Here is a 14141-nt window from a genome sequence, read left to right as displayed (position 1 = left end):
ATAGCCAGGAATAACCTCTGAGGATCACCAGGTGTGGCCAAAAACAAAACAAAACAAAACAAACAAAAAAGAAAACAGAGGAGTTGGCCAGATAGATATTACTGGGATAAAGTCATCTGCCTGGCATGCAATCAACTTGGGATTCAATACTGGCACCCCACAGGGTCCCCAAAAGCTGTCAAGTAATAATACCCAAGGCCACAAAGTCAAAAGTAAATCCTGAACACAGACCCGAAGTAACTCCCCTCCCCAAAATATAAATAAAAACAGCAATAGTATCCCCCTTTATCTTACCAAAGTATATACCATAGCCTGAAATTAATTTATGCAAAACTAAGTATGTGTTCAGAGAGCTAGAGACAGTACAGCGGTAGGGTGCTTGCCCTGTATGTACATGGTCAACCCATGTTTGATTCCCAGTTACCCCATTGGGTCACCTGAGCCCTGCCAAAAGTAATATTCTGAAAACAGAGCTAGGAGTAATCCCTGAATTGAGCCAGGTATGGCCCAAAAACTAATAAGTAAATGTTCATTGCTCATGCCCCCAGGAGAGTGCAAGCTATGTGTCTAGATTGACCAGAGCCCCAGAGCCCAAAAGCCCCATTCCCCTCACCAGCAGGGGATAAATCCCAGCAGGATTAATGCACTGGTATCTGCTTCAGATGGCCCAGAACCTTGTGATTTAAGCTGTGTGAGGGATGTGTCCCTATCAAGGTCCTGCATAATCAAATGTAGGGTTTTTCAAAAAATCTCTAATTTGATGGGGTCAGAGAGATAGCACAGCAGTAGGTCATTTGCCTTGCAAGCGGCTGAACCAGGAAGGATGTGGTATGAATAGGAGTATCCCATATAGTCCCCTGAACCTGCCAGGAGCGATTTCTCAGCGCTAAGCCAGAAATAACCCCTGAGCACCACTGGGTATGACCCAAAATAAAACAATCAAACAAACAAAAAAAAATCTCTAATTTGCAAATGTTTGGCTTTTACACTTTTTCTTTTCAATAGACCTACGTATCCAGCATCATGCAAAACTTCTTGAGTGAAAGGCAGTGGACAAAGTTTCAAGCAACAAGCAACCCTGGTAAACTTTATGCGACCATGGTTGGCAATCTATTACCAATCTCTGTTCCATGCGTGGACAGAAGTTTCTCTAGCTGCCAAAAGGTGAGAAAGCAGAATCTTTCCTCAACAAGATATGGGGAAACAGAAACTGCAGCTTACATCTAGAGAGGTGGATTCAGAGAAAGGTGGTTTGCAGACAACAGAGTGTAGGGTCTCAAGAGAACTACTCAAATATTCAAATGTCCACAGGCAGCTCTAGGACAGGAAGAAGCTGAAAACAAGGAGAGCATATATATGGGTGTTGGTAGCAAATGTTTCTACCTCATTCCCCATGGGCTGGTAAAATATCACCAAATGCATTATCCTCATTTAAGAGTCTGAAATCATTAGAGATGCGTCTTGTAATAAATGAAAAGGAATAGTTATGCAATTATTTAATCTCATTAGATAATGTTTATCATTTAATTTTATTTCATTGAAACCATTGTGATTTACAAAGTCCTTCAGAATTGGGTTTCAGACAAACAATGAATCAGGGCCAATCCCACCATCAATATATTCCCTCAAAAATTTTTTTCCTCCTTCTAGGAGTAAAAGAAAATGCTCACTTATACACTAATGCTCTTCTGAGTGCTTGTCAAATCTTAGTACCCTTCATTGACCCAATTACAGAATAAAGGAGATACTGCTATACTGCTCAACCTATTTTATTTTTTTCTTATTTGATTATTCTTATTTTTTGAACCACATCCAGAATTGCTCCGGGGATTCCTGGCTCTACTCAGAAGTGACCCCTGGTGGTGCTGAGGACAGAACAGGGGTTGAAAATGATGGGGCTGGAGAGATAGCATGGAGGTAAGACGTTTGCCTTTCATGCAGGAGGTCATCGGTTCAAATCCCAGCGTCCCATATGGTCCCCCGTGCCTGCCAGGAGCAATTTCTGAGCCTAGAGCCAGGAATAACCCCTGAGCACTGCCGAGTGTGACCCAAAAACCACAAAAAAAAAAAAAAAAAAGAAAATGATTTGTGTGTTTGGGGGGGCCACACCTTGTTATGGTCTCTAAACTTATTCCTGCTCTGTGCTCAAGGGTCAATCCTGGCAGTAAGCACTGTCAGATAGGGAACACTGGATCATCCACAAGCAAGGTAAGCACCTTATCTGTAGTCTATTTCTGCCCGTCCCACAGGGGTTGGTTGGTCTCATGTTTAGCAAGTGCCTACTGTTAGGCCAAGACCATAGGTCAGAGGCCTTTCAGCATCATCTGCATTAGCTCCCAAGTAGAGACACCAACTATCTTTGCTCCAGACAGTCTTGTAGTATATTTTATATCAAATCAGATAGACATGCCTACTGCCCACAATAAAGATTAGAATTCACTAAGTGCAAGGTTCCCTCTTATAATGAAAACCCTGTCTTTGCGGGGAAGGGGGAGGGAGGGGATCACTTGGCTTTCTCCACATTCTCTTAGAAAATTGGGGCTCAGGGGACCAAGTAAGAAAACGTTAATACTCTAGCTATAGATATGATGAGTGATAAAGTCATTTCCAGGGAGTCCATGAAACTATGGCAGGTTAACAAGAACACAACTGGCAAGCTTGGAAAAATAAAAAAGGGTAAATTCTTAAGTGCATTTTGGATTTGATTAAAAATGATTAACATAAATTCTGACAACTAGTAGGAGACCTATCCAAGATTCAAGTCCACAGGACCAGAGAGCATAAGGGTTAAGGTGCTTGATTTGCACATAACAGATCTGAGTTTAAACCCTGGGCACTCCATACTGTCGTCCCCCAAGAGTAATCCCTAATTCAAATTTTGCGCAGAATTGAAAAGTACAGCTCCAGAACCAAGAAGCATTGTTACCATAAAATCACCTCGAACATACTAAGATAGAAATCTGAGGAGGGGAGGTACCTGAACTTTAACAAGCTGTGCAGAAATCTCTGAGCAGGGCCTGGAGAGATAGCACAGTGGCGTTTGCCTTGCAAGCAGCCGATCCAGGACCAAAGGTGGTTGGTTCGAATCCCGGTGTCCCATATGGTCCCCCGTGCCTGCCAGGAGCTTTTTCTGAGCAGACAGCCAGGAGTAACCTCTAAGCATCGCCAGTGTGGTCCAAAACCCAAAAAAAAAAGAAAAAATCTCTGAGCAGACTTTAAGTTGGAAAAACTGCCACTCTATATATACCTATTGTATATTAACTGTAAAACGAATGGGAATGGGCTGGGTATATCCCAATCTACACAGGGATATGAATTGACATTCACAACTCAGAGAACAGCAATTTCAAGCAATAAGGGAGATGATTTGTAAGGCCTGACATTCTTAAGACTATTTTTTTTTAGTGCAAATAAGTACCACAAATTTATTAGATCTGCGTGTTTTTCTACAAAGTCACAGATACATATACACAAAATGCTTAAAGAAAGTATCTTTCTTCCCATAATCATCAGAAAGAATTAGCCAATAAGAAACACTATTTATATTTTAGTGTGAAGCTGCAATTCTTGAAAAACAGGAAACCACATATCAACACAGTGTGCCGTAGTGAAAGGGTACCAGGCTTTGAGTCACAGAGGCAAGTCACTGAACTTCTTCAACTCCATTTCCTGACTTTAACTGGAAAATGAACTCTAACTTCAAAGTCACACTTAGACTGAAATAGCAAAGCACTGGCAAATGGTTTTTGTGTCAAGAGTCTGTGCACTCACTCTGCCTGCACAGACGCTTCATCTGATCATGCACTTTCCGTTCTCTCAATGCTGCGAAGGCTTTTCCAGTACTTAAAAGCAGTTCCTTATGGAGGAGAAATCAGGAATGAATATGAAGTAGCCTATTAATGATGTAATTGATTCCTTCAGGCACCACTTGTCACAGTCATCTCAGCCATTTAACAGGAAAAAGCCACTTGAACAAGAAAGTCTTAGTCAGGTTTAAAAAGGGGCCAGATAATTTAAGAAAGCCAGCTGATTTTCTTCCCCTAGAGAACACAACTGAAGAAGTACTGACCTAATGCTTAAAAGAAAAAAACTCCGTTTTAGCAACCAGGAGACACTTTAGCTTTAGCTCATGGTTTCATGTTTATAAGAAACTATAGTAAATATAATTAGGCAGGAATCAAGGATATATACCTTCAAGGAACTATGTATTTCACATTTACCTCTTCACTGTGATAGAATTTTAGTAAATGAATTTAGAGTTAATTAAAACTATTGTATATTGTTTGGGGGCTCCCCAGCAGTATTGGGGTCCATCAGGCTCAGGAGCTGGGAAAAGGCACCCTATGCATGCCAAGCACGGTCCAGTCCTTAAGCCATCTCCCCACCTCCCCCAAACTAATTCGTTGAAGAGATTCAACAAATACTAAAAAAGCTTCTATTGTAGATTTTTAAAAAGCTATTGCCATAAAGTCACTCCCAATTAAAATACCCTTTATAAATAGAAACCACTAAATTCAGGCTATTATTTAATTGATTAACTATAATTTGAAGAGACTATATTTACACAAAAACATTTTACGTTTATGGACTAAATTAGTACATTTCCAAAAAAATGCAATGCCTTAATTTGTGTCTTTTCCAACACACTTTCTCAGTTTTGTGAAAAATGTATTCCTAGTCACAAAGGAGGTTTTCAAATTGATTTAGACTGTTCCTCCCTTGTCAAGGAGATAAAACCCTGAGCAAACCCCCAAACCTTGAACTCTCCCTGGTGATGAGTGCCCACACTGGATATTCCAGTGCCCCAGAAGCTGCACTGCCAACTCTGCGATGTACTGACCAAAACACATTGGAGATAACAAGAAGTGTTTACAATGAAGGGAAGTTTTCAGTATAGGGTTTGAATGGAAGAAAGGATCCCAGCTATGATGTCATACTTCTGAGACTATATCTGCAAGGTATAAAGTCCCTATGTGTGTTGTGTCTTACACACTATACACTTGAATGTAAGTGTATAGACACATGTCTACAGGAACTAACTTCACCTTTGGAACTGAGGACACCTCCTTGTAAGTATGATGTCATAAATTTGACTCCCAGCAGAGCACCACATACTGAATACAATCCTTACAGCACTGCCATTTGGAATTCCTAGCAAAGCGTGTGCATGTGCAGTGACCAAATACGTGACTCTTGGCATGCTCGAAAGTGGAAATATGTGTGCGAGCTCATGTGGTGGTACTAGGGATCAAACCTGAGGCTCCGGGCCCGGAGATAGCACAGCGGCATTTGCCTTGCTAGCAGCCAATCCAGGACCAAAGGTGGTTGGTTCGAATCCTGGTGTCCCATATGGTCCCCCGTGCCTGCCAGGAGCTATTTCTGAGCAGACAGCCAGGAGTAACCCCTGAGCACCGCCAGGTGTGGCCCAAAAACCAAAAAAAAACAAAAAACAAAAAACAAAAAACCCTGAGGCTCCTACATTCAAGGCACACAAGCCATCCTTTTGAGCTATTTTTCCAGCCCTTGTATAGACTCAAATTAAAAGCATCTCTACATGGATATATATACATATATATGTCTTTAATATGTTTTAATCAGACAGCTTTAATTCAAAACCAAATAAGCAGGTTTTTTAGTCAATAAAAAGACCATTTTACAGCAAAAAAAAAAACCAAAAAAACAAAAAAAACAATAACCCTCAAGGGATTGAGTAAATACTTTGTACCTAGGATGCCCAGATTCCATCTCTAGCACTGAAGGGCCCCTCGAGCATCTTTTTTTTTTTTTTTTTTTTTTGGTTTTTGGGCCACACCCGGTAACGCTCAGGAGTTACTCCTGGCTATGCGCTCAGAAGTTGCTCCTGTCTTGGGGGACCATATGGGACGCCGGGGGATCGAACCGCAGTCCGTCCAAGGCTAGCGCAGGCAAGGCAGGCACCTTACCTCTAGCGCCACCGCCCGGCCCCCTCGAGCATCTTTAAAAAGTGACCCAAAGCACAGAGCTAGGAATAGACCCCGAGCACTACTGGATATAAATAAATAAATAAATAAATAAATAAATAAATAAATAAATAAATAAGGCTCCATTAGTTCAACCAACTCCCTGCAAAATTCCGTTAAACCAGAAGCGGAAGCAGGAGCAAGCCAGCCAGTAAGACTTGATGAAGAGTAAGTAGGTCTTGTCTTACATCACGCCCAAAGTCAAATACTGACTTCTGGTAGGAAAAAAAAAAAAAAATCAAACATATTGCGCGTATCTGGTAGCAAGTGGTGTTTCAAACCCTGACTTTAATTCTTTCCACAAATCCTCTACCTCTTGATGAGCTTTGGATTCTAATTTTACATACTGTGATTCTACAAAATTCTAATTTTGCGACTTTTCTTTTAAGGGGACCACACCTGGCACTCAGGGGTTACTCCTGGCTCTAGAATCACTCCTGGAGGGCTGGGGGGTGGGGGGGGACCCTGAGATGCCGGGGATCGAACCCAGGTCATCCCTGTCCAAGGCAAGGGCCTTACCTTCTGTGCTATCACTCCAGCCCTCTGTTTTTGCAACTTTTTTTTTTTTTTTTTTTTTTGGTTTTTGGGCCACACCCGGTGACGCTCAGGGGTTACTCCTGGCTATGCGCTCAGAAGTTGCTCCTGGCTTCTTGGGGGACCATATGGGACGCCGGGGGATCGAACCGCGGTCTGTCTCCTAGGCTAGCGCAGGTAAGGCAGGCACCTTACCTCCAGCGCCACCGCCCGGCCCCTGTTTTTGCAACTTTGACTAGCTAAGCAAATGCCAAAATGCCAAAACCTACCACAGAAATGTATCCAACTGTAGTTGACTAAGATGTTTAACTTTGCTATGTAACAGTTTATTTTCTTCCTTCAAGTGAAAAGCAGAGCTCAGATTCTCAAAGCTCAGATTGTCAAAGCCCAGACTTAGCATACCTATAGGGAATGTTTAAAAATAGGATAAATGCCCCCCCCCCCCGACAGATCTAGGACCAAAGGTGGTTGGTTCGAATCCCGGTGTCCCATATGGTCCCCCCCCCCCCCCGTGCCTGCCAGGAGCTATTTCTGAACAGACAGCCAGGAGTAACCCCTGAGCACCGCCGGGTGTGGCTCAAACCCCTCCCCAAAAATAAAGGATAAATGGGGACAGTCCCCAATTTCTAAAATCACCTTTTTCAAAGTCCATGTCCTCCAATAACTCTTTTGCCAACGCAAGACCAAACCGGTCCCAAATCCTTTCCTCTCTTTAAATTTCCTTTTTTTCCCCCCCATATTATTTATTGCTTAAGGGCTGTGCCTGGTGGGGTTCCTTGGGGGGAGCCTGGGGTCCCATGAGTGGAACAGAACCTCCAGCGTGCAAAGCACTTCCAGCCCTGGAGCTAGTTTTCCCACGTGTCAAATACTCGAGTGTTATCCATTCTTGAGATAGGAGATAGATAGCTCCAGGGCCTGGAGGGCAGGCGGGTTTTGCAAGCTGGAGGCAGATGCCTGCAGGGAATCTTCAGAGCTTGGAGCTTGGGGGGGGTATCTGGGGACCCCCACCAGGTCCCCCCAACACACGCGATTTTTTATCAGAACGTTCTCCTGCTCTTTCCTTAGTCCTCCGTCATGCTGTGTGTGGGTCGCAAGCCATTGATCTAAGTCTTGATCTTCCAGAGACAACTTCTCCCACAACTGAGAGGTGACAGCACGTCCCAAGCAAATAGAGGTGCAAGGGACATTCAGAATTCCAAGGGAACTAACTGTCCTTCCCGGCTAGGATGCAAAGTGGGGTGCCAAGTGCTTTAGACGGAGGGGCTCGGCGCCCCCAGATGTTGGCGCAGGAGTCGCTCGCTGCAAAGGTGTCTGAGCCCCGCGGCGCATCTGACAGCGCGTCACCCCGAGAGAGGCGGCCCCGGCCACTCGCCCCCCGGCCGCACTGTCAAGCCCGCCGGCCCGGCGAGCGCCCGCCCCGCCCCGCCCCGCCCGGCCGCTGCCCGAGGCGCCCGCGATCGCCCCGCACCGGAAAGCAGCCGGGCAGGGCCGGCAGCGCCGCTCCGGAGCGAGTCTCCCCGTCCTCACCTTCCTCCGCTTCCAAGCGCGCCCCTCCGCCCGCGGGACCTGTTGCGGCGGGGACGGGGCGCGGGCGCCGCCGGGTCCGGAGCGGAGCGCGCTGCCTCCCGGGCTCCGCCGACGTGCGATCGCGCGGGCCCCCGAGCTCGGCTCCTCCGAGGCGGGAGGCGGAGAGTGCGGAGACGGTCCGCCGAGTCCCTGCGCCCGCCGTGCCCGAGCGGCCTGAGCCGAGGCCACGCCCCCAGGGCCACGGCTCCTGCAAGCCCCGCCCCGACCGCGGCCTCAGGCTTAGCCACACCTCCTTCTCCGCCTCGCCACGCCCCCGGCCTTTAACCACGCCCCCCAACGCGGCCCCAGGCTTAGCCACACTTCTCCTCGCCCCGCCCCGGCCTTTAACCACGCCCCCGACCGTGGCCCCAGGCTTAGCCACACCCCCTCCTCCTCGCCCCGCCCGGACTTTAACCACGCCGCCGACCGCGGCCCCAGGCTTAGCCACACCCCCTCCTCCTCTTCGCCCCGCCCATGCCTTTAGCCCCGCCCCAACCGCGGCCCCAGGCTTAGCCACACCCGCTCTCCTCCTCGCCCCGCCCCGGCCTTTAACCACGCCCCCGACCGCGGCCCCAGGCTTAGCCACACCCGCTCTCCTCCTAGCCCCGCCCCGGCCTTTAACCACGCCCCCAACCGCGGCCCCAGGCTTAGCCACACCCGCTCTCCTCCTCGCCCCGCCCCGGCCTTTAACCACGCCCCCGACCGCGGTCCCAGGCTAAGCCACACCCCTCCACCTCCTCGCCCCGCCCCGCCCCGGTCGTGGTACCCAGCCCCGCCCCGCCCCAGTGCCCGTCCTGGGTCACACCCTAGGGCTGGCACCAGGGAAAGCAGAACTTCCCGGCCTTCTGTCCCCTGGAGAACAGTGGGAGGATCTAAGCGGTTGCCGCCGCTCCGACTGTCACTACTGGATGCGCCAAACTTGTACTGAGCGCAGAAACAAATATATATGTGGCATATAAAGAAAGAAAACAAGAGATCAAATTCTGTTGGAAACTTCAACAGAAATAAACTGATATAGTTAAACTGATCACTTATATTTAAACTGATAGTTTAGTTTCAGGGGTCTCAAACTCAATTGACCTGGGGGCCGCAGGAGGCAAAGTCGGGGTGATCTTTGGGTGCAAAGTCAGTTGTAAGCCTTGAACATTGGGGGTGTGACCCAAACAACTAAAACAAAACAAAAAAAGATTCCTCTAGGGCAGGGCCACAAAATGTTGGATGGAGGGCCGTTTGCGGCCCATAGGCCCTGAGTTTGAGACCCCTGATAGATCACTAAACTTACAATAAACTGATGATTCTGTTGGGAACTCTCAACAGAAGTACACTGATAGAGACTTGCAGAATAGCTATGTATGGTCAGAAAGGGAGGGAGGGAGAGGAGACTTCAGGAGTTGACAGGTTACTGATGGGTTGGAGTAGGAAGTCACATTGCAAGAATAAAAATGATAAAGATACTTGTTCAGCTATTATTACAGATTCCTACCATGAAATATAAATATTTTTACTCACCAAATAATTTTTTAAAAAAAAGTGACAGAGAAGGGGCCAGAGCAATTATACAGCAGTGGGGCATTTGCCTTGCATGCAGCTGACCCAGGATGGACCCTGGTTTGATTCTCAGCATCCTACATGGTCTCCCAAGCCTGCCAGAAGCGATTTCTGAGCACAGAGTATGAGTGACCCCTGAATGCCTCTGGGTGTAGCCCGAAAACCAAATAAATAAATCAACACATAAATAAATAAATAAATGTTTAAATAAAAAGTAGCAGAAAGATGATATCAAATGCTCACATGTGGTTTTTCTAAGATCTTTCTTAGTTTAGGTCACACCCAACTGTGCTAGGGGTCCACTTGAAATGCATACTTGGTGGGGGGGGGGGGTCCCTATGGAGTCCCTAAGGGGCCATGCCTATTGGAGATCCAACTCTTTGACTCCGGTATACACTATAAAAACCATTTAGACCATGTCCTCAGTTCCATTTCTCCCAATATCTTTTGGGAGGAGTGGTAGAAAAATTTGGGCCGCACTGAGCAGTACTTAGTGAGTAATCTGAATTCTGCGTTCAGGGACCCATATGCAATGGCAAGCATTGAAAAAGGGCAACTGACGCAGCCAGGTGTTAGGCAAAGCCCTTGACTTCCTGTACTATCTCTAAGGCCCTATCCCACCGATATCTTAAGGGGTCAAATTAGGTAGAGATCTAGAGAGGTACTACAGTAGGTAAAGTGCTTCTCTTGCTTGCTAGAACCCAGGCTTGCTCTCCAGCAGCACATAAGATCTGAACATCACCAGAAGTGATCCCTAAGAACAAACCAAGATTAAGTGCAGGGTAACCTTTATAAATAAAAGCCATATTTCTGGCTCTAACAACAGCCTGACATTTCCAAAGATGGGCCCCTGGTAATCTCACCCGGCCCTGCTCCCGGTTATCGCTTGCTGCCACATCCTGTGGCAGTCAGCAGAGAATCTGCCTGCCTGCTTTTAGGTCAGTTTCCTCTTCCATATGTCCTTGGCACATACTCAAGTATAACAGACAGATGTATATCTTCCCCTTTGAATAAGAGAGAAGTCTGGCTTTGGGGCAGGAGGGGGGGATGAGACTTTGGGGTGGGAGAAGAGGAGTGAGAGGAGGAGGAGGGGAGAGAGAGAGAGAGAGAGAGAGAGAGAGAGAGAGAGAGAGAGAGAGAGAGAGAGAGAGAGAGAGAGAACATGGCAGAAGAGACGCCATGAAGTAAAAGCAAACTAACTCTAATGAATCTATAAATCTTTTGACTGGCTTGGTATTATTTCTCTGCTGCTACCCTGCTTTATCAGACCCTTCCGCCTAAGGGATTAGAAACACGGTGCCTGGGGTGGTCTCACCCAACTTGTGGATTTCTATATTTTTATTTCACAGGGCAGGGGTTATGCAGGAGGGGTGGAAAGGGACTTCTCTGTACACATGAACAGGGCTTATTGAAAACCTTACTGAAGTGATAATACAGCGGGTAGGTCATTTATTTGCCTTGCAAGTGGCCAACCCAGCACCGATCCTGGTTTGATTCCCAGCATCGCTTATGGTCCCTGGTTTGCTAGGAGCAATTTCGGAATACAGAACCAGGAAATATGCCTGAGTATGACCCCCCATAAAAAAAGAAAAACAAAACCCTACTGATAGATATTAATATTCATTAAATCCTTGGCTACTTGATTTCTCATAGATTCTTTCCTAAAATATAACTTTTTTTTGTTCCCAATGCTGCCACTGAGATCATGATATGTTTAGCAGCTAAAATAATGAAGGTAACTTTGAGGAGCTCAAATCTGCTTCAAGGTCATTTCTGAGCAGAGCAGGACAAGAGTCACCTTGGACATGGATGTTTTGGGATTTCTGAGACTGATGTCCAATCTAACATTAGAAAAGAAATTGTTAGAAATGGATTAGTTATTAGAAAATAGCCAGACCTATTTGTTATAGTACTAACTCTTTTCATTGGAAATATATATAATAATAGGAGTATTTTATAATCTAAAGATTTTTACCAACTGATGAGGGAAGGGCCACACCCAGTGGTGTTCAGGAATCCCTCGCGGTGGGCTTGAGAGACCATATGGGGTACCAAGGATCGAACCCAAGTTGGCCACATGCAAGTCAAATGTGCTTTCTGTTGTACTCCAGACCCAGTTTTTTTTTTTTATCACTCTTGTCTGAATCCTTTCCCTGTGTTTTATTTATGGTATCATCCTTTAAACTGTAAATTACTCTCAGTAATTGATGCTGGCAGTGAATATTTCATCATTTCATTTGCCTGCTTTTACAATTAAGGGTTATTTGCTATTGTGCACATAGCTTATGTGCTGATGATCATTTCATTATATAAATATTCTTGGGGGGGTTGTGTCACACCTGGTCCAAACCTGGTCACACCTTAGGGGTTACTCCTGGAGATGTTTGAGGAACCATATAGGATGCTGGCAATTGAACATAGGTCTCATGCAAGGCAAGTGCCCTACTTGCTGTACTATCTTTCTGGCCTTTCTATGAATATTATTATGGCAATATCTAGGTTATGGATAATATTAATGACAAAGAAAGAGCTCTAGTGTTTATAAGATTCTACTAAAAGAGAAAAGTCATTACATAAGCAATTTCCAGTGTGTACTATTGTCTAAACTCTAGAAAAATAGTAGGTTATTGTTAAACACTGAAATTAATATAATTTTCTCAAAGTAAGGACAGAAAAAGCAGAATAGATATCCCAGAGGGTGGATTTAAAATGTTTTGGTTTTTTTTTTTTTATCTATACCCCTTTCCCTCTGCCCTGCTGGGTAGGTGAAGCAGGGAAAAAGGATTGGGTTACATCCAACTGTGCTCAGGGCTTACTTCTGGCTCTGTGCTCAGGGATTACTCTTGGTGATACTCAAGAGACCTTAGGCACTGCCAGATCGAATCTGGATTGGCTGCATGCAAGGGACGTGTATTAACACCTGTCTCTGGCCCCTCCTAAATTTTAATTCTGAATAGTGATTAGATAATTAAAAATTAATTTATAACAAAGGCTAAAGTAATTAAGCAGTAGATAAACTGATATTAAACTTTATTAACCATACTTTACTCTATCTTTCCTTACAGAAGTTCTTAATTTACATTTTTCACCCAGTGAAATTCTAGCATTTTCTTCATCTTGAGAGTCAACTCAAATATCTTTCTCATTATATTTTTGCAAAGATTAAAACTATTTCTTACTCAAGAGCTCTTTTTCAGTAGAACTGAAAATATTTTTCTTTTTTCTTTTACTTTATTCTGCACAATGATGGTACGCTTTTGTTGCTGTCTCTTCATATTACCTTGTAATTTCCAGCTGTACTCTCCATGGAATTTAAGACAAACAAGTGAACCCCTTGGGACTCATAGCTATTCACAAGTGATAGTCTCAGAGCATCTACTCCAAGTGGAAGTGTGGTATATAAAGTTAAGCTTTGGCTGGTGGCCAGCTTGCTGCTTTCTTGATGCACCTACAATCAACAAACTTAGACATTTTATTCTATTTTCAAGTTTTCAAATATAGGACCAGACAGTACAGGAGTTAAGGCCCTTAACTAGCATGTGCCTCACCTAACCCTGGTAGCGTCCTCAGCACCACATATGATCTCTCCAGCACCACAGGGAGAAACCCCTAAGTACATAAGTACAGAGCCAGAAATAGGCTAACTGACTACAGGAACCATATAAGGTGCTGGTTATTGAACTGGGATGCTGCATCCAAGCCAAGTATCTTAACCCTTGAATTATCTCTTGAGTCCCTCATTTATTTTATTTGAACACCTCACCTCTCTGGTCTACCCTTAATTTCCTTCCTTCTTTCTCTCCTTTCTTCCTTTCTTCTTTTCTTCTTTCCTTCCTTCCTTCCTCCCTTCCTTTCTCCTTTCCTCCCTTCCTTGCTTGCTTCCTTCTTTTTTTGATTTTTTTTTTTTTTTGGCCACACACAGTGATACTCAAGGGTTATTCCTGGATATGTGCTCAGGAATTACTCCTGGCAGTCTTAGGGGACTATATGAGATGCCAGGGATCAAAGCTGGGTTAGCCATGTGCAAGGCAAATGCCCTACTCACTATACTATCATCTAGTTCTTTATTTTCATTTTAAAAGTAATTTGTTCAAGTTTTTATACCAGTATCTTAAACTTGTCCCTCCAATATTACCATTAGAAATAAAGTAAAGTCTAACTTTACTTTATTTTAAATACTTTAAATTATTTTACTTTATTTAAATAAAATACATCAGAGTTGACATAGTTGTCTATAATACACTTGTTTCCAGATAAATGAGAGCAAAGTTGTTTGAAAAAGGAAAAAAGGAATGAAAGAAGAGAACAAAGAAAATATTAAAAAGAAAGAAAGAAAAAAGAAATACAGTGGCAAGAAAATGTGTGAATTTTGAGATATTGTATCTCTAAAGAAGTCACTAAGATAATAGCAGAAGGTTTAGTAAGCTCTTGTTAGTTGGCCATTATCTTATTTCATTTGCATCTGGACATTAAATGAACTCAGCTACACATTAG

At 44.6% G+C, this 14141-nt stretch overlaps 1 pseudogene; it reads left to right on the top strand.

Moving 5' to 3' along the window:
* Positions 1-3608, top strand: part of LOC126032212 (ubiquitin carboxyl-terminal hydrolase 8-like) — a 67749-nt pseudogene extending 64141 nt beyond the window's left edge.
* Positions 3609-14141: the final 10533 nt, after the last annotated feature.

This window comes from Suncus etruscus, chromosome 16 (assembly GCF_024139225.1).
Source record: "Suncus etruscus isolate mSunEtr1 chromosome 16, mSunEtr1.pri.cur, whole genome shotgun sequence".
Taxonomy (NCBI): Eukaryota; Metazoa; Chordata; class Mammalia; order Eulipotyphla; family Soricidae; genus Suncus; species Suncus etruscus.
This window is presented reverse-complemented; position numbering and strand designations above follow the sequence as displayed.